General features: G+C 45.2%; 1 protein-coding gene and 1 long non-coding RNA gene across 2 annotated transcripts in view; one reads left to right on the top strand and one right to left on the bottom strand.

Moving 5' to 3' along the window:
• Nucleotides 1-1,773: 1,773 nt before the first annotated feature.
• Nucleotides 1,774-15,505, bottom strand: LOC123364220. The gene is made up of 4 exons (XR_006577039.1): nt 15,317-15,505; nt 9,503-9,577; nt 7,278-7,488; nt 1,774-1,929 (listed from the first exon to the last, which is right to left on the bottom strand). It is a non-coding gene; the product is annotated as an uncharacterized LOC123364220 (long non-coding RNA).
• Nucleotides 15,349-24,272, top strand: part of RFX8 (regulatory factor X8) — a 64,306-nt gene continuing 55,382 nt past the window's right edge. Inside the window, exon 1 of the mRNA XM_045006103.1 lies at nt 15,349-15,431. The gene's annotated coding sequence lies outside the window, so the exon portion shown is untranslated. The remainder of the gene's footprint in view (nt 15,432-24,272) is intronic.

The following is a 24,272-nucleotide window of genomic DNA, read 5'->3' as shown; positions in this document are numbered from 1 at the left end:
AACTTATCTTTCACCTAAGAAGACAAAGGAACTGAGCACTTTGGACTTTGTGGGAGATCCTGACCAAGGGGGTGGTCAACCATCTTGCTGGAAGAAAGTTTGATCAGAATCTTATCTTGAACCAAGACTGCATATTCATTAAATCTTAGCCCCTAGAAAGCATTTTTTACTTTTATTTGCTTGTAACCACTTCTAACTTTATCCCTTACACTTGAGCTCACTTAAAATCCTATCTCCTTTTGTTAATGAACTTGTTTTACTTTTAATATAAACCAACCCAGTGCTGTGTCTGAATTGAAGTGATTGTTAACTCCAGTTAATGGGGCAAGCTTTTGGATATTGACTCTTTAAGGGAGCAAACCAGTCTTATTATTCCTCTGAATGGTCCAGGAAAGGACTGGACATTGCAGAGTCCATGATTTTGGGAAAATTCAGGCCTGAGAGTGTGTTGGGGTCACTTGCCTAATAATAACCAGCGCTGGTGGATACCAGAGTGTGGTTGGGGTGTAACAAGCAGGCTGCAGGAATCAGAGTTGCTGAACTAGAGCTGTCTAACACAGAGACATTCAGTGCATGCTTGCCTGCAAGCTGTTGGCATCCAGGCTGTGAGCCAAGCAGCAGAGCATTTAAGGCACCCAAGGTTACAAGGGAGGTGATGACACAACCCCTTACTTGTCCGTACTGCGCCCCAGAACATGGCAGTCACTGAACCAAACAACCAATTATTCACTCAGTTCTAGTCATACTTGGTGCTATTTGTGACCAAAACAGCAAAAGCCTCATTTGGGAAATTAATGTTCCCTTCCCTCCTTCAAATATGCAACAGTCCAATCAACACTGAAGAAATCCATCCTGGATATATCCGTTCTAGCTACCGCCCAGTATCACACCTTCCATTCCTGAGCAAACTCATAGAAAAGCTAGCCAAAGGCAACTACAAGTTCATTTGAACTAACCTTGTTATCTCTAGCCTGCTTCTTGCTTGCATATATATACCTGCCCCTGGAAATTTCCACTACATGCATCCGACGAAGTGGGTATTCACCCACGAAAGCTCATGCTCCAATACGTCTGTTAGTCTATAAGGTGCCACAGGACTCTTTGCTGCTTTTACAAGTTCATCTAATTCAAGATGTTTCCTTGACCCAGCACAATCCTGATTCAGGCTAGGACATGGGACAGAAACAGCTTTAGTGGCACTAGTGGAAAATCTCCTGCTGTCAGTGGAGAGAGGGACAAGATCTATTCTCATCCTCCTGGAACCCTGTGGAGCATTCAGTATTGTTGAGAGGTGGCAGGGGTTCAGGAGCATACACAATTTACTCCTGGGGGAATTCTGCACCAAAAAAATAAAAGTGCCGCGCACAACATTTTAAAATTCTGTAAAATTCTGCAAATTTTATTTGTCAAAAATAACACTACAGAATCACATCAGTTTTAGTTATTTTTGTAATTTATTTCAAAATACCCATCAGCAAGAATGTCTGTAACAATACAGGCACAAAAATTCTCCCAGGAGTAGAGAGTTAAAAAAAAATGTATGACAAACCAGTTCCTGTTTCTCTGCTCCCTCCTCCTCCCAGTCCAGCCGGGGGACCAGACACCCACAACCCCTCCCTCCCAGAGCCCAACCATCTGGCCCCCCCAGCCAATACACCTGAATCCCCTACCTCCCATAGACTAGCTGCACCCTCCCCGCAGCTAAGACCCCACGGATCCAGAGGGAGAAACAGCCTGATGCTCAGTCCCAGACTTGTGTGGAATTACCTGCACGTTGCCACCTCCTTTCCTCAGAATATGCTGGGAACTGCAGTTTCCGAGATCCCTGTAGCTCCTTCCCAATCCCTCTGGCAGGATCTTCTATGTGTGAGGGGGGCTCTGCCATGTCCAGCGGCCCCTAGTGGTAGCCAGTAGCACTGCAGCCCATCTCTGTGGGGGAAAGGAAATTCTGCACAAAAAGCATTAATTTCTGCAAAATTCTGCATTGCGCAGTGGTGCAGAATTCCCCCAGGAGAAAGAAGTAGTGATTGGAAACTGTACCTTTGCCACTAGACCCCTCTTTTGTGGATTCCCACAACAATCAATTCTCTCACCGGTCCTGTTCAACGCTTCCCTGCAGCAATTAGGTGAATGGGTCACAAGACAATGCAGCTGACAAACAGACCTGCTTAGCCTTCACCACATATGACCACAGCACCACCACCAAGATGACTTTGTGCTTGGATGAGATCAACTAATGAATGTAGAACAGCTGAACCAAGCAAGACAGAGGTCATGCTGGTGGGCAGAGGAAAGTACTTTGAAGAGTTTGCAGCCATGGGGAAGTATCCTTTGGTTGATACACCCACCCCCCATTGGTCAATTCAGTGTGTAGTTTAGAAGTGGTCCTGGGCTCCTTGCTGATGTTGAGCTCTCACGTAGCAGCATCTGCAAGTAACACTTTCTATCATATCCAGTTGGTGAGGGGACTCCATCCCATTCTGGCAGATGAGAACCTGGCCTCAATTATTCATGCCCTCAGCACCTCCCATCTGGACTACGACAATGCAATATATCTGGGCATGCATCCATCAGCCCTTAGGAAACTTCAGTTAGTACAGAACACTGCAGCATACCTCCTCAGCAACACAGGTTACTTCAAGCACATTAAACCTGCCCTCTGGTCCCTGCACTAGCTTCTCAGTACTGCTTTTGCCAGAAGATGGTTAGACCATTTGTTCTGACAATGTTATGTCCTGGGGGTTTAGTTGTCTTAACCAGTTGTGATCAGGGTGGATTAATTTAAATCAAAGTGATTTAAATCACCAATTTTAATCATGATTTAAATCAGCAAGTAAGGAATCTTGATTTTAATAATCGATTTTAATCATGTTTTGCATTTGTACTTCAGTTATTTTTCTAAAGAAAGGTTTAATGGTAGCCCTTAAAACATAGATGTTGTTTTGCAATTAAACAGAGCCTTTGTACTAAACTTTGTAACCAGGAGGATAGATTATATGTACACACATTTATTTAAGCAATTATGTACCTTAATTTATATTTATTCAGTTCTTAATTTGTACTTTTATGTTAGAAAATAGTGAATAATATTATTTACAAGCTGATCATTTTTTTTATTTGTGATCTGTGTCAAGCTCCGTTTGGATAGAAATTCAAGTTCAATTAAAATGCACTAAAGCAGCTCTTAAATTTTGTTTTAATTTAATTAAATACCTCTAATGTGCTAGATACATAAGAAAAAAAAGGTTATCTAAAACAATTTTGCATTTAAAATTAACTGATTTATTAAACAAAGGAAGTATTATTTGTAGATAGAGAACTGAACAGATTTGTTTCTGATCACCATGTCCTTTAAGATTTTATAGATTAAGAGGAAAACAAGTTTTCCTGCTTTTTCAGCTCTCAGCCAGTTTCTTATCTTTGGATGAATTAGCCACTGAACCAAACTAGTTCAATAAACTGAAATGAAGAAAATCTTTCTGCACCTGCAGAAGAGACTATGGCTGTCAAAGGCTGGTTTCCAAGGGCTTAGCAGTGACTTCCCCAAGTTCAGTGGTCTGACCTTCTTCAAAACTTGGCAGCAAACGTACTACTTAATATTTTTTTAAATGTAATGTTTTAATAGATTATAATAAGTTTAGGCTTTGACAGAGGTTGTGAATTTCAAATTTAGTTTTAAATAGGTGAATTTTTAAAAAACAAACTTGTATTTAAATTTAAAAACAATGATTTAAATAAAAAATGCTATTTAAATGAAAACAATCTGATTTATTGATTTATTTATTTAAATAATCAACTTTGAACCACTCTGGTTGTGGCTGTTGCCTAACTGAGACTTTCTGAGGCAAAATGGCAAACTCATCTCCCCTTATCTCCCTCACTTCTGGAAGCTGGAGATTCTGTCACTTATTCTTCCTCACTACACGTCCTTCTGGGCTGACAAGATTGTAAGAATAATGAAGTAAATAAATAACAATGTCTATTTCTTCTATAGCATTTTTCATCAGTAGATCTCTAAGTGCTTCACAATCTTTGAATATATTTATCCTCAAGCATTGTTTCCCCTATTTTACATATAGGGCTGCCCAGAAGATTCAGGGGGCCTGGGGTCTTCGGCGGCGGGGGCCCCCTGCTTTGGCAGTAATTCGGCGGCGGGGGGTCCTTCCGCTCCGGGACCCGCCGCCGAAGTGCCCCGAAGACCTGCGGTGGGGGCCTCCCGCCGCCAAATTACTGCAGAAGACCCAGCACTTCGGCAGCAGGTCTCACTTCGGCGATAATTTGGCGGCAAGGGGTCCTTCCCCCTGGGGTGGAAGGACCTCCTGCCGCCGAAGACCCGAAGCGGAAGAAGCTCCAGTGGCCCGGGCTCCGCGAGAGTTTTCGGAGCCCCTGGAGCGAGTGAAGGACCCCACTCCAGGGGCCCAGAAAAACTCTGACGGGGGCCCCTGCGGGGCCCGGGGCAAATTGCCCCACTTGCCTCCCCACCCCGGGCGACCCTGTTTACATATGGGGAAATTAAAGCACATAAGAATCCTGTGGCACCTTATAGACTAACAGACGTTTTGCAGCATGAGCTTTCGTGGGTGAATGCCCACTTTGTCGGATGCAAGAGTGGAAATTTCCAGGGGCAGGTAAATATAAGCAAGCAAGAAGCAAGCTAGAGATAACGAGGTTAGATCAATCAGGGAGGATGAGGCCCTGTTCTAGCAGTAGAGGTGTGAAGACCAAGGGAGGAGAAACTGGTTCTGTAGTTGGCAAGCCATTCACAGTCTTTGTTTAATCCTAAACTGATGGTGTCAAATTTGCAAATGAACTGAAACTCAGCAGTTTCTCTTAGAAGTCTGGTCCTAAAGTTTTTTTGCTGGAGGATGGCCACCTTAAGATCTGCTATTGTGTGGCCAGGGAGGTTGAAGTGTTCTCCTACAGGTTTTTGTATATTGCCATTCCTAATATCTGATTTGTGTCCATTTATCCTTTTCCTTAGAGACTGTCCAGTTTGGCCGATGCACATAGCAGAAGGGCATTGCTGGCATATGATGGCATATATTACATTGGTGGATGTGCAGGTGAATGAACCGGTGATGGTGTGGCTGATCTGGTTAGGTCCTGTGATAGTGTTGCTGGTGTAGATATGTGGGCAGAGTTGGCATCGAGGTTTGTTGCATGGATTGGTTCCTGAGCTAGAGTTACTATGGTGCGGTGTGCAGTTACTGGTGAGAATATGCTTCAGGTTGGCAGGTTGTCTGTGGGCGAGGACTGGCGTGCCACCCAAGGCCTGTGAAAGTGTGGGATCATTGTCCAGGATGGGTTGTAGATCCCTGATGATGCGTTGGAGGGGCTTTAGCTGGGGACTGTATGTGATGGCCAGTGGAGTCCTGTTGGTTTCTTTCTTGGGTTTGTCTTGCAGTAGGAGGCTTCTGGGTACACGTCTGGCTCTGTTGATCTGTTTCCTTATTTCCTTGTGCGGGTACTGTAGTTTTGAGAATGCTTGGTGGAGATTTTCTAGGTGTTGGTCTCTGTCTGCGGGGTTAGAGCAGATATGGTTGTACCTCAGTGCTTGGCTGTAGACAATGGATCTTGTGGTGTGTCCGGGATGGAAGCTGGAGGCATGAAGGTAGGCATAGCGGTCGGTAGGTTTTCGGTATAGGGTGGTGTTAATGTGACCATCACTTATTAGCACCGTGGTGTCTAGGAAGTGGACCTCCCGTGTAGATTGGTCCAGGCTGAGGTTGATGGAGGGGTGGAAGCTGTTGAAATCGTGGTGGAATTTTTCCAGAGTCTCCTTCCCATGGGTCCAGATGATGAAGATGTCATCAATGTAGCGTAGGTAGAGAAGGGGTGTGAGTGGACGGGAGCTGAGGAAGCGTTGTTCCAGGTTGGCCATAAAAATATTGGCATACTGTGGGGCCATGCGGGTGCCCATAGTGGTGCCACTGATCTGGAGATATATATTGTCATCAAATTTGAAATAGTTGTGTGTGAGGATAAAGGCACAGAGCTCAGCAACCAGTTGTGCTGTGGCATCATCAGGGATACTGTTCCTGACAGCTTGTATTCCATCAGTGTGTGGGATGTTTGTGTAGAGAGCCTCTACATCCATGGTGGCTAGGATGGTGTTTTCTGGAAGGTCACCAATGCATTGTAGTTTCCTCAGGAAATCAGTAGTGCCATGGAGATAGCTGGGAGTGCTGGTGGCGTAGGGTTTGAGCAGAGAGTCCACATATCCAGACAGTCCTTCAGTGAGAGTTCCAATGCCCGAGATGATGGGGCGTCCAGGATTTCCGGGTTTGTGGATCTTGGGTGGTGGACTCTCTGCTCAGACCTCAACTGCTAGAACAGGGCCTCATCCTCCCTGATTGATCTAAACTCGTTATCTCTAGCTTGCTTCTTGCTTGCTTATATTTACCTGCCCCTGGAAATTTCCACTCTTGCATCCGACGAAGTGGGCATTCACCCATAAAAGCTCATGCTGCAAAATGTCTGTTAGTCTATAAGGTGCCACAGGATTCTTTGCTGCTTTTACAGAACCAGACTAACACGGCTACCCCTCTGATACTAAAGCACATAGAGGCTCTGTGACTTGCTCAAGGTCACACAAGAAGTTTATGGCAGAGTAAGGAATTGAACCAAGGTCTTTCACCTCCTCAGCAAGTGCCTTAACTACTAGACCTTTCCTCCCTTCAGCTGATACCAGTGCGCTTTGCAGCCATTGATTTATAGCCACACTGGAGCAGGAGGTGTAATTTCCACCTTGGGCAGACATACCCACAGTAGCTCTGACCTAGCTAGCACATTAAAAATAGTAGTATAGCGGGAGTGGAACTAGCTAGCTGCCCTGCCTATGCTCCCTCTGAAACCTTAGGTATGTACTTGAGCAGCAAGCCCACCCCCACTGCTCATGCTGCCACGGCTACACCTCTATTTTTAGTAAGCTCGATCAAAGTGGGCAGGGTATGTCTACCAGAGTTGGAAATTATACCTCCAGCTCTGCTGTAGACATACCCAGAGATGCATACTGTGTCACATTCATGAAGTGGTGGCAGCTCCCAGGGCCCCAAATCATATTGCTTTTTTTTGTTTAGCTTTATCTGTCTTTTTATATTTCTGTCAATCCCCAGTTCCTCTGACCTCAACTTCTCCCATGACAGGCCTTCTAGTTCTCTTTTCTGTTAAACAAAATGTCTGTATGTGACAAACCATGTTTTATTGGTGTGGTTCTGTAATTTAACAGTGCTAAGTACAGATCAATGTTTTACTCTGTAGCCTTTTTCAGTAGTCACCTTATTATTTTAACATCATTTTCCAGCCACCGGTTGTGTTATCTCAAAGGGGAGCCAAGATAACTCTCCATGTGTGAAGTGGTGTAGGTATCGGAATAGAAACAAGCTCCTTTTTCTCAAAAGAGCAGATTCGCCCTCTGCTGTATCTGTCACCGATGGACTGGGGCAGATCTCCTCCTCTCTCCCCTCATGTGGTGCACGATAAATATAACTGACAAGAGATAAAATTCAAAACAAACAGGTAAATGTAGGCCTGCATCCGGAGGGGGAGAGGATGGTGTTCCAGGCCAGAGTTTCCCGCTCCTCTTGCCTTCCCCCCAACCCTGCTCCACCTTAGGTACTCAGGTATGCTCCCTCGCAGCCAGGCCCTTCTCCCTCTAAAGGCAGAGAGAGAGACTGTTGAGCTCCTGGCTCCCAGCCTCTTTATACAGGCCAGCTGTGGCCTGATTGGGGCATGGCCCAGCTGCAGCCACCTCAATCAGCCCAGCTTAGCCACTCCCAGCCACAACCTTCCCCCAGGACTGTTTTAAGCCCTTCAGGGCAGGAGCTACAGAAGACCAGCTACAGAAGGCCAGAAGAAGGGGTTTGGGAAAGATTTCTTTTACATCCCCCTCCCCAGTTTCTCCAACCTCTTCGTCAGAAGGAAGTTCCCCACGGACCAAGACACACCAACTCAAAGTGGTACCAGACCCTGCCAGAACAACAGATGAGAAAACCTGGAGCCATATGTCCACTGCTACAATGATCAACACCCCTCGCAACACACCTTTCAAAATCCAAGGGTCCTACACATTCCTATCACAATCTGTGATGTACCTCATCCAGTGCACGAAATGCCCCAATAGCAACTATGTGGGTGAAACCAGACAATCACTACGCTCTTGAATGAACTCACACAGGAAAATGATAAAAGACAAAAACACCCTATCACCTGTGGGTGAACACTTTTCAGAAAGCGATCACTCTATAGCTAACCTAGCAGTCCTCTTCCTCAAGTGAAACCTGCACAACATTGTCAAAAGATGGAAATGTATTAAGGTGGGTTGAAAACAGGGCTTTCGGTAACCTCTGATGGACTACAATAAATATCTAAAGTAAAAAGCAACAAAGAGTCCTGTGGCACCTTATAGACTAACAGATGTATTGGAGCATAAGCTTTCATGGGTGAATACCCACTTCGATGCCACATTTTTATGTTGGCACCCACAAAAGCTTATGCTCCAATACATCTGTTAGTCTATAAGGTACCACAGGACTCTTTGTTGCTTTTTACAGATCCAGACTAACACGGCTACCCCTCTGATATTATCTAAAGTAAGTACATGGCTTGTGTCTTGTGGTTTCTTCTTAGCTGAATAAGGAAGGTGTTCTCTACAGTCTACCAAGCCCATAATTCACAGCCACTGGAAGAGTGATAAGGTAAGATGAATCTTCCAAATCTTTTATGAAGCTCTCTTTCTACAGTATTCTCTGCATTGGATGAATTATATTCAAGAGTAAGGTATGTTATTCTAAAGTATGTTAGGGAAATGAAGAACTATGGAGGTGCCCTGACACCTCATGCCCCCAGTCCAAAATATACAATATATATTGACATAAACCAAGATATCTTGGTTTATTCTAATACTTTGGATTTCAGTTGAGTTCAGTTGCATGAGATGGGTTCATATCAGCTACAGAAATTCAGAAAGAGAAGTTAATACAAACAAGCAAAGCTGATCCTTCCTCTCTTTGGCTTTATGACCAATTCTCAGAGCCCCTCTCAAAGGAAGCAGGGGTAAAAGTGAGTTTTCATGATTGTATGGAGGATACAAGGGCACCCATTTGTATATTGCAAAGGATGTCCTATGACTTTGGACCAGACTTGTGGCTAAGAGCTATAGTAATGGCAAATGACATACCCCCTTTCAGGGGCACCGGAACGGAGCGGTCAGGAGGCCATGGCCCGATCACTTTTAAAAGTGGGAGGGCTATGTCCTCTCACTTTTTACCAGCCATAAGGGTGAGTGACCGGGGGGGGGGAGAGGGCGGAGCAAGTGGGGGACTGGGTCTTGGGGGGAAGAGGCAGTGTGAGAGCAAGGTCTCAGGGGAAGACGCAGTGTGGGGGCAGGGCCTTGGGGAAGAGGCGGTGTGAGGGTGTGGCCTTGGGGGAAGAGGAACAAAGGATTAAAGAAACAATGTAATAAATCAGTACAAAAGCTGAAATACAATGAATAACTGCTTACGCTTAATAAAGATCTTTACATGTATACATCTGAGTCAAGTCCATGGTGCTTTTTTATTTGAATGTCCAAGTGAACCTGGGAACAAATTATATTGTTACATGGAGTGACAATATGCATTTTCTTTATTCATTATACATGACTCTTGCAGTAAATTCTTTTCTTAAGACTTTTGCTCCCTTAGCTCTACTTTCTTCACCAGTGATGTCCCAGGAAAGGTCCTATTCACATGAAAAGATCCAGTCAGCACTTTGACAGTGGTGCCTAAATTAAGTGGCTGGATTTTGTAGCAACTCCCATTGAACCCACTGAGAACAATCAGAACTGCTGGGTGCTGGGTACTTCCAAAAATGCTCATAAGGATCTGATCCAAAGCCTATTGAAGTCAATGGAAAGACACTCATTAATTTCATTGTGCTTTGGATCAGACCTCCTAAGTGATGAGTTCTGTAAGACAGCCCTAAGCTGATAGATAGATATCTTCGCTATCACAGAGCATTAGAAAGCATTATAGATAGTTGTATTGGGCAGCTATATTTTCTTTGTGGTATGACCAATAGTTTCTCTGATAAGGCCAAAAGTAAAGGTGACAATGAGTACTCACACCTATTGTGCCAAGCAAATACCATTAAGCTATAACATCTGACTCATAAACGCTGCTGTGATAGACATACATACATGAAGTGTTTTTTCTCCAGACCATAAAGTTAGGACCTAAACCACACAGAGCTTAAAATTTAAAATCCCTTGAGACCTCCAAATGCTTTTTTCATTGTCAGATGATAAAACAAATGTTGGAACTTGTGAAGGCTGAGCAGAGTAGTTCTGATTTAGTGTTTGCATTACACTGCCAAATGAATTCTGCCCCTGGACAAAACTCCCCTGGTCTTTTATGCCATACTGTTCCAAGTGTACTTGTTAGAGACTTGACCAGGGCCTTAACATTTGTGTTAAGGTGCAGAAAATGCCTATGTGGCCCCTATATCCTAAGTAAGTCTACCTGTTTTTAACAAAATAAAGGTGGTTGCATCACACAGACTAAAAAGTCTTCATTTATTTATGTATTTGTTGATGTATTAGAAGCACTTATCTATGACTTTAGGTGCTTTTACATCATTACAATATACAAAAGAAAAGGATTAAAAACCACAAAATGCATAGCAAGCCACCCAACAAAAAAACATCCAGACTAGAGCATTACTTATAATAATTGTAATAATAATTTTTAAAAACCCACTCATTTAAATCCTTTGGGTTAAAAATATAAAGCCTGTTGGATATTATGGAAGCACTACATTCTGGAACGCTGTAATATAGCTTATTCTTTTTCTAAGTAAATGGAATTAATTAGAGTAAAAAGTTTAGTGCTTATTATGCAACACTAGTAAAAATGAATTGAAGTCTAAAAATAACGGGTACAAAATATTTAATTTAGTAAAATAATTAGACTCCAGCAATACTTTTCTAAAGAAAGAGTTTGCTGAAAAACTTCAACATACTAAAAGTACCACGTAATAAAGTGCTTGTGCAATTAGTGATTAATCACTTTTACCAGTGACCTTTATTACTTATGAGAACAAATTAAAAAACTGCTTTAATTTCTCTATCTAAATCCTCAATAAGTAGCAGATATAGAGAAAACATCATAATGGATTTAAAAGCAATGCCACTTTTACCTCTGTGAGAATGATGAAATAACACTTGGCCCAATTCTCAGGTACATCTGAGCTGCTCAGACCTGTCAGAATCAGTACAGGACCTGAAAGGATGGGATCAAAGGTGGTTTTATACCACCTTTACATCCCCTTCCCTAATCCTGTGATTAGTTGGGACCTCCAGCACAATTTAGAGCAGCTTGAGAGCTGCTCTAATTTGGGGCTGTTGGCAACTGAGCACAAGTGGCTATTCTGGCACCCAGAAATATACAGAACACAGTGGTCCTGCAGCCAAACTCTCTACATGCTCCCCTGGGCTGGGAGCTGCAAGCAAGGGGGGTCATAGAGACAGGTGTGCCAGCTGTATGCCACGTAGGGATTCCTTCAGATCAGGGGACTCTTTCGCTGGCCAAAGAAATAAGCTACATATTCCCTTTCCACTGACAAGGCAGCACAAAGGGTCAGAGAGAAAAGTGTAGCCAGAAATATTGAGACATACAGCTTCAATTGGCTTATTCAAAGCAGCAGTGAGGTTTGGAACTGGGTATCTCCTTTGTTCAAGGGGCTAAGGCATTAGTTCATATTCTGTGCATTGCTAAATCCTCCTTGTTGATCACACTAGTTTTTACAAACGTTTTCATGTATATCTTTTGAACATTAGGGTGAGAATTTTGCCCCAGTTCTGATCCAAGTAGGCTGACTGGCAAATTTCCTGTGATTCCTTTTGCCACAGACTCAGGCCCTTAATTCCTTTCAAGAACTACAATGACATTGTTCTTTTATTACAAGAAAAGGTGGTTGACAGAGCCTGTGCATGTCCACAGGCTGCCCTCAGGGACCACCCACATCCAGCGTCCAGCTCATGTAGTTGGGACATTTTATTCATTAAGTCCTTACCTCAGTGCTTTGCAAGTGATACGGATTATGCCTATTTAGTCTGCTCAGAATAAAAGTATATTTCCTAAATGCAATGAATATTCCTAAAAATAATCCTTTCCACTACTTGGGAGCCTGCAGGAGCTTGGTCGTTCACCGGGACCTTGGTGTCTCTGGCTTCTGCCATCAGGGGCCTCAGCAGTTCCCGCTGAGTTGGGCTGCTTCCTTTTATACCTGGTCTCCAGCTGAAGCATGCCCAGCAAGGCCGAGGGAGCATGGCCTCATCAGCCCAAAGAGTAGAGTTAGCCCTTGCAGTACCAGTGCTGGGCGAGTTTCTCCTGAATGTTATTTGAGAGATGGGACAAGGTCACTGCTTCAGCTACAAAAGGTTGGATAATCCAGACATTCAGGGTGCATTTCTTTTGGGAAAATATTTATCCAAACTGGCTCTGAGAGAAGTCAAGTGATTCTTGATTGGCTCCACAACACTCAATTGTTCAGATTCTGTTTCGTCAATATCGTCAGTTAAGAACAGGAATGGAATCCTTAAACCAGTTTTCATCTTTGTTTTCCAGAGCTCTAGCTTTCTCTTGAATGCCGATATCTTGTTGTGCAGGTCAAAAATAGTACATTCCACTCCTTGCAATGAGACATTTAGAGAATTCAATTTGTCAAAAATATCAGCAAGGTAAGCCAAAAGCACAATGCAGCAGGGATCACAGTGTGTCTGCGTTGCTGAAATTCAAATCCAATAGGAAAAGTCAAATTTAATTTCTCAGTTCATAAATGTGTTGCAATACTTTCCCCTGGATAGCCACCTGATTTCCATGTGAAACATCAAAGCATCGTACTCTGATCCCATTTCTGCACAAACCATTGCAAAGAGATGTGCCTTTTTGGGCTGCATCTTGATAAAGTTCATGATTTTAATAGCAGAATTCAGAACATCAGTAAGTTCTCGATCCATGTTTCGAGTTGTTGTGTATCATACAATGAGTCCACAATATATGTGAAGTAATTCCAAACACTTTGGCTTTCTAGCCTGCCCTACCTCTAGACATAGAAGGGGCTCCATCTATGCAGATTCCGATGCAGGCTTCCCACTTCAAGTTGTGAGAAGTTAGGAAGTAATTTAAAATGTTAGAGAGTTCGAATCCAGTTGCCCACCCGCATCTTAATTGGCTTGCAGAACAAAAAAATCTTCCAATATTGATGTTTTGTGAGAGTACTGAACATAAGCAATTAAATGAGCTGCTTTTGATATATCCGTCACTTCATCCAACTGGATTGCAAATAAACTGGACTGCAATCAAGAGATCAGCTGTGCCTTGATATTTTCTGACATGTCAGAGATTTGGTGGCTGACTGTGTTGTCTGACAGTGGGATCATTTTTAACTTCTCTGCCGCACTGTCACCAAGCATCATCCTGCAAATGTCAGTTGCAGCTGGGAGAATCAGTTTTTCCCCAGTTGTGTAAGACTTTTCATTCTTGGCAATGTGGTATGGAACTTGCTATGATGTGCTTATCATACCGCATTTTTCATTGTGTTTTTTAGTTAGTTTCTTGTAGATTTCATTCAAAAAAAATCTCTGTTCTCTCCTACCAGATTACCATGTTTTGTTTCTAAATGGCATCTTAATTTTGTTGGCTTCAGGCTATTGTTTGCTTAAGTTACTGATTGAAGCCTAATTTCTTATTAACTGCAATGGAAGTGAAACCAAAAGTCCAAATATGCTTCATAATATTTTTTTGTTGTTGCAGATTTTTTCTCTGTATCAACTTTAGCCATTTGAGATTCTGGCTTCCGTTTTGGAACACTACCATCTTTTGGCAATATGTAACAACCCATTTTTCACCATGCAACGATATGAAAAAATATCAAACTCACCAGCAGAATAACTACTGCACAACTGTTTGTTGTAAGGACAGCATATGATACTGAACTGGAAGGCGGGAAAGGTAGTTGTTGCTATAGAAACGAAGGGCTGGTGGTTGGGCTCGCACTGTCAGCCCCGGCAGCTAAATGTGGGGCTCTGGCTTTCAGCCCCAGGGCAGCTGGAGCTCCAACTGGCAGCCCGGGGTAGAGGTGGGGCTCCTGCTGGCAGCCCTGGGTGACTGGCAGCCCCCCAGAATGTTTCCCAATGCCAGTCCGCGGCGGGGAACCCCACACTTTTAAAATCTCTGACCTAAAGGAACATACTGAACTCCAGAAACATCTGTGCTCAGAGAAACTTCAGAGCTGTATTTCCTTTGGAGCAGTTCTTTTCTGCTTTTATAAAATTCTCTTATATGGACTTTACATTAAACATTTTTCTAGCCAGTCCCTGACCTCATTCCTTCCCCCACAATTCATAGCTTCGCTCCACAAACATCCCTGACGCATAAGGGACAGTCAAAAATGGTTTGCAGGTGGTCGCCTACTCAGGGACAGAAACTAATGTCAGGGCTGCTGTTTTATTCACCAGCCTCAGAGTGACTCATCACCACTTTTTTATAGAGTTTACTCAGTTATTATTTAATAAGTGTAGCATACAAAAGTATAGCACAGTTATAGCCTAAGTAACACATTTATTCATCTTATAGCACAATCACCAATGGCAGATGATCATCTGTTCCTATTTAACGGAAAGATAACCCAACTACACATTCAGCATCATAAACAGCACAAAAAGAAAGAATGAGTTTAAGCACAATAAATACCATTTAGATTTGGAGAAACAAATTTGGCATCCTGTGCCAAGAACAAGTGAACAGGTTGCATCATCCATCCTATAAGTTTTACATCAGTCTCTGCTGGACAGATAGGCAGCTAAGCCCAGATCCTCAAAAGGTTCCTGGTATGGGCGCAGAGGTGTTACCTCAAAGGGGAGCCAAAGTAACTCTCAATGTATGATGATGTAGATATTGAGATGTAAAACAAGCCCCTTTTACAGACCCGCCCTCTGCCGTGTCTGTCAACTGGTGGACTGGTGTACAGGTCTTCCTCCCTCTTCCCTATGTGTAGTGCAAATAATAAAAACTGGCAATAGGTAAAGGTAAAAACAACAGGTAAGTGTATTGGGGGGATAAATTTACAAATCAGGGAAGGGGTAATTGTGAATAAACAGTAACTAGATAAACAATACAAAACAGTGAAACAGCAGCTTTAAAACAGGAGCATGAAGCTCGGGCCTAAAATATAAATCACCCTGGCAATAACACATATAAACCACCAACTGAGAAAACCCTATTTACCTCACTATATTGTCAGCACGTCTGTGGCGGCAGTGAAGTCCAGGACCTACATTCATTGGGTAATTGGAACCTGCAGAGGAGGAGCACTGGAGAGTCCCTTGATGTCTCAGGTGGAAGAAGCGGACCGAAACCCTCTGGTGATGTTGTATCCAGGAATAGGAGCAGGTAAGATGGAATGTCTTCTTCCCTTTCTCTTCACCTCAGGAATGGCGGTGCCCTTCAACGATGCACTGGTGCTGTGAAGGCCTGAACCGTGCACGCACAGTCACTAGGATGGACTGCGCCACTTGTCAGTGAGTTCAGTCCCTTTATGCCTTTAATGGTGGAAAAATATGGTACAGTCCCAGCAAAGGCGGGAAACAGTCTGAGGTAAAATTGTCCTTGGAGTTGCCATTGGCGGGAAAAAACAGTTGGATCCAGTTATGACTGGGCCATGATAACAGTAAACAACAAGATGGCGGTCACAAGATGGCAGCTCAAACTCCATCTTGGATTGCTGCTATATATTTACAAACTACATATTGGATTTAATATGTACATATTTTAACTATATGACTATAACACTATAACAAAATACACCCAACAGAGGTCCCAGGACCATATATAATCCCTGATGTAAGTTCATAGGTCTCGCCACCTGAAGCTCCTCAAGATCAAATTCTGGGTCTTGAATTGGCCAAAATGGCCCTCAAGTGGTGAATCATGGAATAGTTTCAATATCTGAAGACTAGGTTGACCCTCTGGAACATAAAGACAACTCTTGTGACAGAGGAGGCCATTCTGTAGTCAGAACTCATTGAAGGTCTGGTGGATCTGGGTCGCAAATATGTCATCAGGAAGCAGAGTGTGCATGGAGGACATCAGACTGCTGATGATTTTCCCCTTGACAAAGTTGGATGCCTTGAGCATGAAAGCAGAGGGCTCTTTGCCAGTTTTGAGATATTCATCTTTATGGGATAGGGCGTCTGCCTTCCCATTTCTTGGTCCTGGCCAATAGGTTACAATAAAAGTCAAAGTAAGTGAAGAGGGACCAATGGATCTTATCTTGGTTAAGGTGTCTAACAGTCAATAGGTATTCCAGATTCTTATAGTCTGTCAGGACTTACTTAGGGAATTTGGCTCCATCTGGAAGGTGGCATTAGGCCTCGAAAGCTGCATTGATAGCCAATAGCTACTTGTCACAAATATCATAATGTTTCTCTAGTGGTGTTAGCGTCTGAGAATATAAAGCACAGGGGTGGAGTAGGTTGTGAGATCCTGCATATTGAGATAATACTGCAAAGCGCAGTACTGAAAATATGGCAAAGTTCAAGGCATTGGCCTCAATCATCAATGTTGTACTGGCATCTCGGTGAATCAGTTTAGCTGCCAAGGTAAATGTCCTTTTCAGTTGATCAAAGACTGACTGAGCCTCTATGGACTGGGCCCCCTTTTGCAGGAGTGTCATTATAGGTGCAGCAAGTCTAGAGAATCCTTTAATAAATCACCTGAAGAAACTGGGAAACCCCAGGAATCTCTGCACTCTGCATACATCCTTGAGTGCAGCCCAGTCAGATATTGCTGCCACCTTATGTAGGTTCATGATGAGTCCCTCAGGTGAGCCAATATATCTCAAGAATTTCATAGTATCTTTCTTGAACTTGCACTTCTTAAGCTTTTTGTGGAGGTAGTTTTGGCAGAATGTCTCCAAGACAGTGCATACATGATGATTGTGGAGGCCCTGACTTCAGCAAAAATGAGGATGTTGTCCAGGTAAATGACAAACTGTCATTTATGAAATGACACTTATGGAATTCTGGAAAGTCACAGGGTTGTTTCACAACCCAAATGGAATGACCAAATACTTGAGGGGACCATATCTGGGAGGCAGTCTTTCATTCATCTACTTCCTAGATCCTCATCAGGTTATAAGCTCTGTGGAGGTCCAACTTTGTTAAGACTTTGGCAGAGTGGAATCTTTTGAACAGCTCATTAATAAGCAGTAAGAGATACTGGTTTCAGATTGCAATCTTGTTCATCATTTGGTAGTCACACAAGGCTGAAGGAAGCCATCTTTCTCCGCCACAAAGAAGATTGTGGCCCCCACTCAGGATGTGGAGGAGTGCATGAATCCTTTTGGCGGGTTTTCATCTAGATAGTTCCAGAGTGCCTGTAGTTCGGGTTCAGATAAAGAGTAAATGTGCCCAAAGGGAACCTCTGTTACTGGCTGGAGGTCAATGGAGCATGCATAGCTGCAATGGGGCTATAAGAAGTCAGCTTTCTTTTTGTTGAACATGTTGACAGAAAGTTGCTATTTAACAGGAATCCCTGCAGCTGCTGGGGAAGTCATGGGGGATGCAAAGGTCACATCTGAATCCTCTCTTTATATCTCTGAATTCTTTGGAGGACCAAGTAAGCCACAACAGTTGCTGGTCCTGGATTGGTTCTCAGTAAACAGGATTGTGGGCAAGACAGGGAGTCAAAGTGTATCGTCACTTGTCAGAGAGAAGGCTTTGGATTCCTTGACCATAGGATGGTATTCCAAGAAGGAGGAGTGCTAGGCAGAGACGAGCTCCACCTAACGACGAGAGGGAAGAGCATCTTCACAAGCAGGCTGTCGAACCTAGTGAGGAGGGCTTTAGGGTATGTCTACACTACAAGACTATTTCGAATCAACTTAATTCGAATTTGTGGAATCGACCTTATGAAGTCGAAGTTGTGTATCCACACTAAATACACTAGTTCGACTGTGCGAGTCCACAGTAACGGGGCCAGCGTCGACTTTGGAAGCGGTGCACTGTGGGAAGCTATCCCACAGTTCCCGCACTCCGCGCTGCCCATTGGAATTCTGGGATTTCCCCCCAATGCATGCTGGAGGGAAAAATGTGTCGAGGGTGGTTTTGGGTAACTGTCATCATTGAACCGTCAATCACGCCCTCCCTCCCTCCCTCCCTCCCTCCCTGAAAGCGCCTGCGGGCAATCTGTTCATGCACTTTTCTGCTCAGTGACAGCGCGGGCGCCACAGCACTTTGAGCACAGATCCCGCTGCAGTTATGGCCGTTGTCAACTCCTCGCACCTTATCGTCCACCTCTTCCACAGTCAGCTGCTGAGAAATAGGGCTACATTTCAATGGTGCTGCGAGCACTGGTGGACCATGGGGGATTTTAACAACATCAACGTCGAGTGGCCAGGCAAAGTTCATGACGTGCGTGTTTTCAGGAACTGTGGTCTGTTTAGACGCCTGCAGGAAGGTAGTTTCTTCCCGGACCACAAAATAAGTCTTGGGGATGTGCAGATGCCTATAGTGATCGTCGGGGACCCAGCCTACCTGCTAATGCCCTGGCTCGTGAAGCTCTGTGCAGGCGCCTTGCACAGCGACAAGGAACTCTTCAAGTACCAGCGAGCAGCGAGCAGCGTGACCTGTGACTGTTCAGTTTCTTTACAGAGAAGCTGAACCTGCCCCTGTTTCTTTACCAAGTGACTGTTGACTAGCATCTGCAGTTACATACCCCGCCCCACCGCTTCCCCAACTTCCAACACACGTTTAAAATAAAATACATGTTCCACTGTAACTTTACAAAGGTTTCTTTATTGATGACTTTGCGTTACAGGGTTGAAACCGGGACACGGACTGTGCTGGGTAGGGTGTGCAGTGATGTAAAGACCGCCTGTAAACTCGAGGAATGACAGGCTCCTGCTCCCAGAGCAGTCTGCAGTGCCGGACTGGATGTTTCAACGGAGCCTGCCATCCCTCCTTTTTGGGACTCTGTGTGCGGGGGCTATGTGGCCTTTTGGCGGGGGAGGACGGATACAGATTCCTCTGCTGCGTGGCTCTGTGGTCCAGGACAGGGACCGTTGCATGAGATCTGTAACCCCCCTCCCCCGCTACAAAGTCACGTACCCCCCCACCCACACAGAACCTGCAAACCACCTCCCATACCGACCAGGGTGCGTACTGACTGCAGTGTGTGTGTGACCTGCTGCTGATCCTGCCCCCGTGTCTGTACCGTGGTAAAGGTGATTGTCCTGTCAAATTACCAACCCCCTTCCCCCCCTTCAAACACAGTCTCCTCTAAAAGAACATGACGGAAACAGTAATTAACAGAAAAGTATTTTTTATTATCAATTAGACAGTTAGGGGATGAAACTGGGTTGGGGGCTTGGGTGAGGCGGGAAGGAAAGGACTTCTCAAAATTTAGGGTATGAGAGCTTTTGGGTACTTGAGCACTCTGCTGGGGTGCAGTGACAGTTTACACGGCCTCTGGCGCCCCTCCTTCTGGTTACCAGCCCTTTTGCACTGCCCCATGTGCCAATAGGCTGATGATGAGGACGGATACCAGCCAGATTGCACCATCAGCCATCCATAGCGTGGGGGGAGCAAGGATGTTGGTGTTGAGTGCTGCACCATCGCGTCTATCTGCAGCATTCAGTAAAGATAGGGTGACATGTAAAAGAGTCAAGAGAGGATTGTTTTCCCTTTCACTTCTGGGGGTGGGTGGGGGGCTGCGTAAATTGCCTAGCTATGCCCTGACCCACCGTGGACACTGTTTTTGACCCTAGAAGCATTTGGAGATCAGCCAAGAATGCAAATGCTTTTCGGAGACAGCAGGAACTGTGGGATACCTTGCGTCCTCAGTCCCCCCTCCCTCCATGAGCGTCCATTTGAATCTTTGGCTTTCCGTTACACTCGTCACGCAGCAGCGTGCTGAGTCTCTGCTATGCCGTCTGTCCGGAGATTTTTTACAAATACTTTGGACCAGGCGTAACATTACAGTAATTCCCCTAATTAGATGCAGGAGTCTCCGAGCGAGATCACCCTGAGGACGGTCACTGAAAGAGATAGAGAGCGCATGCTGCGTGAAAGCCAGCACAAACCAGGGGACTATGCAGCCGTGCTCGGGGAGGCAATGCTCCCTGAGTAGCTCATGAAAGCCTCGCGCAGAAAACTGTGCTACCACGGAGCACCCAATAAGGCAGCTCTCCCCAGGAACCTCCTGTGGAGGCTTTTCGATTACCTCCAGGAGAGCTTCGTGGAGATCTCCCAGGAGGATTTCTGTTCTATCCCCATATATAGAGAGACCTCCTTTTCACATACTTCAGATTCCTGTTATATTAAGAATAAAAGTTTACATGGTTAAAGCACTTACCGACTGCTCCTTCCCCTGATTCAGGATCCGGGTTAATGGCCGGGGAGGGTTGGTAGGGGATCTCCGTGACGGTGATGAAGAGATCCTGGCTGTCGGGGAAACCAGCGTTGTAAGCGCTCTCGCCTGCCTCGTCATCCACAAACCCTTCCTCATCTTCCCCGTCCGCGAACATTGCCGAGGAACTGGCCGTCGACACTGTCCCATCGTCAGAGTCCATGGTCACTGGTGGGGCAGTGGTGGCAGGCTCCGTAGCGTCCGTTTGCCGCTTTGATTTTTTGGTAGCCTTGTCTGGGGTCCTTGATTTTCACGCGGCGCTGCGTTGCATCCTGGCTGTATCCTCTGTCTCTCATGGCTTTGGAGACCTTCTCGTAGGTCTTTGCATTCCGTTTTTTGGAGCGCAGCTCCGAAAGCACAGACTCCTCGCCCCACACACCGATCAGATCCAAGAGTTCCCGGTCAGTCTATGCTGGGTCCCTCTTTCTATTCAGAGATTACATGAACTCCTCTGCTGGAGAGCTCTGCATCGCTGCCGGTGCTGCTGAGCTCGCCCCGATGTCCAACCACGAAATGAGATTCTAAGTGTCCAGACAGGAAAAGGAATTCAAATTTTCCTGGAACTTTTCCTGTGTGGCTGGTCAGAGCATCCAAGCTCGGACTGCTGTCCAGAGCGTCAACAGAGTGGTGCAGTGTGGGATAGCTCCCGGAGCTAGTAAGTTCGATTTGCATCCACACCTAGCCTAATTCGACATAGCCATGTCGAATTTAGCGCTACTCCCCTCGTCGGGGTGGAGTACCAAATTCGAACTAAAGAGCCCTCTAGGTTGAATTAAATGGCTTCCTGGTGTGGACGGGTGCATGGTTAATTCGAATTAACGCTGCTAAATTCGAATTAAAGTCCTAGTGTGGACCAGGCCTTAAACTAGGTTCACCGGGGGAAGGAGACCAAAGCCCTGAGGTAAGAGGGGAAGTGGGATACCGGGCGGAAGCATGAGCAAGAGGGCGCAAGAGGGGAGGACTCCTGCCTCATACCGAGAAAGAAGGATGATCAGCGAGTTATCTGAAGTGCCTCTACACAAGTGCAAGATGCTCAGAGCTTTGGTATGAAACTGCAGAAAAACCTGAGTCTCTGGATTAAGTTTAGAAGTGTGAGCAACAAGGGTGATGTTGTGGTGGGAGTCTGCTATAGACCACCAGACCAGGGGGATGAGGTGGACAAGTCTTTCTTCTGGTAACTAGCAGAAGTTACTAGATCACAGGACCTGGTTCTCATGGAAGACTTCAATCACCCTGATATCTGCTGGGAGAGCAATACAGCAGTGCACAGACAACTCAGGAAGTTTTTGGAAAGTGTAGGGGACAATTTCCTAGTGCAAATGCTGGAGGAACCAACTAGGGGCAGAGTTCTTCTTGACCTGCTGCTCACAAACAGGGAAGAATTAGTAGGGGAATCAAAGTGGATGGGAACCTGGGAGGCAGTGACCATGAGATGGTCGAGTTCAGAATCCTGACACAAGGAAGAAAGGAGAGCAGCAGAATAGGACCCTAGACTTCAGAAAAGCAGACTTTGACTCTCTCAGGGAACTGATGGGCAGGATCCCCTGGGAGAATAACATGAGGGGGAAAGGAGTCCAGGAGAGCTGGCTGTATTTTAAAGAATCCTTATTGAGGTTGCAGGAACAAACCATCCCGATGTATAGAAAGAATAGTAAATATGGCAGGCGACCAGCTTGGCTTAACAGTGAAATCCTTGCTGATCTTAAACACAAAACAGAAGCTTACAAGAAGTGGAAGATTGGACAAATGACCAGGGAGGAGTATAAAAATATTGCTCAGGCATGCAGGAGTGAAATCAGGAAGGCCAAATCACACTTGAAGTTGCAGCTAGCAAGAAATGTTAAGAGTAACAAGAAGGGTTTCTTCAGGTATGTTAGCAACAAGAACAAGGTCAAGGAAAGTGTGGGCCCCTTACTGAATGAGTGAGGCAACCTAGTGACAGAGGATGTGGAAAAAGCTAATGTACTCAATGCTTTTTTTGCTTCTGTCTTCACGAACAAGGTCAGCTCCCAGACTACTGCACTGGGCAGCACAGCATGGGGAGGAGGTGACCATCCCTCTGTGGAGAAAAAAGTGGTTCAGGACTATTTAGAAAAGCTGGACAAGCACAAGTCCATGGGGCCAGATGCGCTGCACCCGAGGGTGCTAAAGGAGTTGCCAGATGTGATTGCAGACCATTGGCCATTATCTTTGAAAACTCATGGTGATCCGGGGAGGTCCCAGATGACTGGAAAAAGGCTAATGTAATGCCCATCTTTAAGAAAGGAAAGAAGGAGGATCCAGGGAACTACAGGCCAGTCAGCCTCACCTCACTCCCTGGAAAAATCATGGAGCAGGTCCTCAAGGAATCAATTCTGAAGCACTTAGAGGAGAGGAAAGTGATCAGGAATAGTCAGCATGGATTCACCAAGGGCACTTGTGCAGACTTCACTGGAGTTGCAGTAGGGTAGTAATGGCAGAATTTGTCCCTTTATTTTTAATAATTCCTCATAGAATAAGCAAGTTGTACCTGTAGGGGCAGAATCCAAACTGCAGTCTAATCATTTACAATTCTAACCACGTGTAACTTTAGCGCCCTCGTGGCCAAGATGGAGTCTGCTCTGCAGGCAGCTTTGGCCAAGAGAAGGCACGCACAAGAATGCAGCAGGAGAAATCCCTTCCACCCCAGGGGCAGCTGTTCCAAACCCCCCAGAGTGAACAAACACACCCACCAGAAAAGTACAATGGATATCAGAAAGGGAGATATTTATTTACAGAGGGATAAGAGGAGAAAAACAACAAAGGGAAATATAGGGGGAACAGTAGAATAGGGCTGCATCCAAACCAAGGCCCCGCGGGCCCAGTGGTAGCACAGTCTGGAAGGGCAGACACTGAGCAACGTGTCTGCACGCAGAGTTCAGGAGGCCTGAGCAAAGTTCCAGCCCCGTGGTGAGTCTTGGGTGCTCCTGGTCATCTTCGGCACCAGTGAACTTTCCCCCAACAAACCCCTCCGGTGCCCTCTTCTGCCGTTTTCTGCAAAGCCACACAGAGCGACCACCTCCCCACTTAACTAGCTAGCAGCCTCCCTCCTTGTTCCCAGTGCAGAGTCACAAGCCCCAGTGCTCACAGCCCCATGCAGTGCTGGGCAGCCATGATACTGGGTCCAGCTCCAGCCTGTCCTTCTCGGGCGATTCCTCCCTGGCACAGGGCTCCTCCTGGCTCCTGTCCTGGGGTGTCCCCAGTCGGCCGCCCTGTCCTTTCCAGGCTTCAGGCAGGTTCTCTGCTACTTCACTTTGCGAGGGCCTCCAGGCCACCCCCTCTCTCCCTCCCAGCTACAGAGTCACTCCCTGGAGTTTCTCTCCTTTTTTCCTCGCTTCCCCCCTCCCACCTAGGAAAAAGATTTAAAGGGGCCATGCTCTCTAAACCCCAAAGGGGTTACAAGTGTGACTTGTTCATTTGACCCTGGACTCCATTTTGTGCCTGTAATTTTCCACAAACTGTGCTGTGAGGCTTTTCCATGTGTCTGGAGATTCTCTGTTTCAAACAGAGGATATGAAAGAACCTTGGATTATCTCCATGTTGCCTCTTTCCTGCTCTGATCTCTGGACTATGGATTTACACTAAAAGGAGCATTTGAACTATGGACTGAGGACCTGAAGTTACCAGAGACTTTACAAGCCAGCAGATTGTAACATCACTGCTACAAACCTGATCCAAGAACTTTCAATGATTGTGTATCTTTATATATATATATATATATATATATATATATATATATATATATATATATATGATTTCTTGGACCAGTTTGTAACTCTCTTCTTCTTCTTTTCTCTTATAAATAAA

The sequence above is a fragment of the Mauremys mutica genome, chromosome 1 (genome assembly GCF_020497125.1).
Source record: "Mauremys mutica isolate MM-2020 ecotype Southern chromosome 1, ASM2049712v1, whole genome shotgun sequence".
Classification (NCBI taxonomy): Eukaryota; Metazoa; Chordata; order Testudines; family Geoemydidae; genus Mauremys; species Mauremys mutica.
Note: the sequence above shows the minus strand (reverse complement) of the source record. Positions and strands in the feature narration are given on the sequence as shown.